Here is a 2,807-nt window from a genome sequence, read left to right as displayed (position 1 = left end):
CCCGCTTTTCATTAATTATGGGTGGACATTCAGACCTACTTGCAGCCGAACACCTCGGCTTCCGCTTTTGATGGTGTATATTTTTGCATTCGAACCTTTTCTTACCCGCTTTTTACAAACCATGGTCGGACTTTCACACCTTCTTTTAGCCGAACAACTCCGCTCCCGCTATTGATTGTGTAGAGTCGGGTATTTTAACCTTTTCTTACCCGCTTTTTACCAACTATGGTTGGACATTCACACCTTCTTACAGCGGAACACCTCCGCTCCCTCTTTTGATGGTGTATGTTCGGGCATTCGAACCTTTTCTTACCCGCTTTTTACAAACTATGCTCGGACATTCACACCTTCTTGCAGCGAAACACCTCCGCTCCCTCTTTTGATTGTGTATGTTCGGGCATTCAAACCTTTTCTTACCCGCCTTTTACAAACTATGGTCGGACATTCAAACCTTCTTGTGGCCGAACACATCCACTTCTGCTTTTGATGGTGTATAGTCGGGCTTTCGAGGCTTTTCTTCAACGGTGTTTACAAATTATGGTTGGAAATTCAGACCTTGCAGCCGAACACCTCCGCTCCCTCTTTTGATCATACATTGTCGGACATTCGCACCTTGTCTTACCCGCGTTTTACAAACCATGGTCGGACATTCACAGCTTCCTCTCCACCATACTTGTATGGTGGGATATTCACACCCACTTGCATCCGAAGACCTCCGCCCCCACTTTTGTTGATATTTAGTCGGTCGTTCACACCTTACCCGTTTTCTTGCCGCCAAACACCTCTGATCTCGCTTTTGATGATGTAAGATTGGGCATTCAGACCTTGCTTTTGCTGCTTTTCACCAACTATAGACGGACATTCACACCTTCTTGCAGCCGAACACTTCCGCTCCACCTTTTAGGTTTCTATCACACCTTTTTTTTCACCGCATTTTATAGATTATGGTTGGAAATTCTCAACCACTCATCCGAAGACCTCTCCTCCCGCTTTTGTTAATATATTTGAACTTTAGTCAGACATTCACACCTACTTGCAGCCGAACACCACCTCTCTAGCTTTTGATGATGTATGGTCCGGCATTCTTACCGTTTCTAACACATTTTTCAGCAATTATGGTAGGACATTCACACCTTCTTGCAGCTGAACACCTCCTCTCCCACTTATGATCATGTGCAGATTGATTTTCGAAAATTTTCTTTCATGTTTTCTAGCAATTAATGATGGACATTTAGACCTTCTTGCAGCTGAACACCTCCGCTCCCGCTTTTGATCATACATTGTCAGGCATTCGAACCTTGTCTTACAAACTTTAGTCAAACATTCACACCTTTTTGCAGCCGAACACAGTTTTTTTCAGCCGAACTTGGGCATTCGAACCTTTTCATACCCACTTTTTACCAACTATGGTCGGACAATCAAACCTTCTTGTAGCCGAACACATCCAGTCCTGCTTTTGATGATGTATGTTCAGGCATTCGAACCTTTTCTTACCAGCTTTTTACAAACTATGCTCGGACATTCAAACCTTCTTGTAGCCGAACACATCCACTCCTGCTTTTGATGATGTATGGTTGGGCATTCGAACCTACTTGTTGCCCGCTTTTCATTAATTATGGGTGGACATTCACACCTTGTCGCAGCCAAACACCTCCGCTCCCTGTTTTGATCATGTATGGTTGGACATTCGCACCTTTTCTCACCCGCTTTTTGCAAACTATGGTCGGCCATTCACAGCTTCCTCTCCACCATACTTCTATGGTGGGATATTCACACCCACTTGCATCCGAAGACCTCCGCCCCCACTTTTGTTGATATTTAGTCGGTCATTCGCACCTTACCCACTTTTGGCAAACTATGGCCTTCTTGCAGCCAAAAACCTCTGATCTCGCTTTTGATGATGTAAGGTTGGGCATTCAGACCTTGCTTCACCTGCTTTTCACCAAATATAGTCGGACATTCACACCTTCTTGCAGCCGAACACTTCCGCTCCACCTTTTAGTTTTCTATGGGGCATTCACACCTTTTTTTTCACCGCATTTTATAAAAACACCACAGGAACACCGTATTGAGGCTTTGTTCTGACCGCTCATTCGGTGTCGCGTTTCTTTCAAGCAATTCTCCTGGTTAGCCCGCACTCGGCTCGCTCCCAGAGCCGTGTTAAAGTCTACTTCGCATTCACTCTCTTTTCTCAGCAGACTAAAAGAAAGTTTCATCTTGGGCTCCCTGAAACTTCCATCCTGCACCGCTGTTTGCTTTTTCACAAGAGCAGAGGAGAGCGCACCGTTCCCAGGGGCACTACAGTACCGGGTCGATGCTTGGAGTGAACGGAGCAAGCTCCTTTTTCAACTCCTATTGATACAAATCCATTTAATATGTAGTCCTCGCATAGAGGACACATCAGACATTAAACTGATAAGAACAGATACTACACTTGATCTTAGCCAAAAGGCCGAGAAGCGATAACTGTCCACTGGTTCACGTCCGAGGGCCCTTCCTGGCACAATGCGCACTTGTAGCGGTGTTCTTTTTATGGCCATATTGTCACTTTGCACCTCGGCCCACCCGCTGCACTGAGCACTCTTCAGCCCTTTTAAATGGTATAACTTTACACTACCGCACGCTCCAGCGAGCACCATTCAAGCAACAACTTTGCACTCCAGCTTCGAACATTGGCACAGTCGCAACAAGTAAGGCGACTCTACTCAGAGAAGTCACTCTGCACAGTAACAAGATTTCTTTTGCACAGACAGAAAGGGCTTCATCCGCAAAGGTAAAGCCTGCCAAAAATAGAAACAACTCATTAG

The 2,807-nt window shown here is 45.5% G+C and overlaps 1 non-coding gene across 1 annotated transcript; it reads right to left on the bottom strand.

Moving 5' to 3' along the window:
* Positions 1-2,273: 2,273 nt before the first annotated feature.
* LOC140287407 (U2 spliceosomal RNA) lies at positions 2,274-2,464 on the bottom strand. Its single transcript, XR_011911582.1, has one exon. It is a non-coding gene; the product is annotated as a U2 spliceosomal RNA (small nuclear RNA).
* Positions 2,465-2,807: the final 343 nt, after the last annotated feature.

Source organism: Leuresthes tenuis, unplaced genomic scaffold (genome assembly GCF_036924035.1).
Source record: "Leuresthes tenuis unplaced genomic scaffold, fLeuTen1.0.hap1 SCAF_130, whole genome shotgun sequence".
NCBI classification, from domain to species: Eukaryota; Metazoa; Chordata; class Actinopteri; order Atheriniformes; family Atherinopsidae; genus Leuresthes; species Leuresthes tenuis.
Note: the sequence above shows the minus strand (reverse complement) of the source record. Positions and strands in the feature narration are given on the sequence as shown.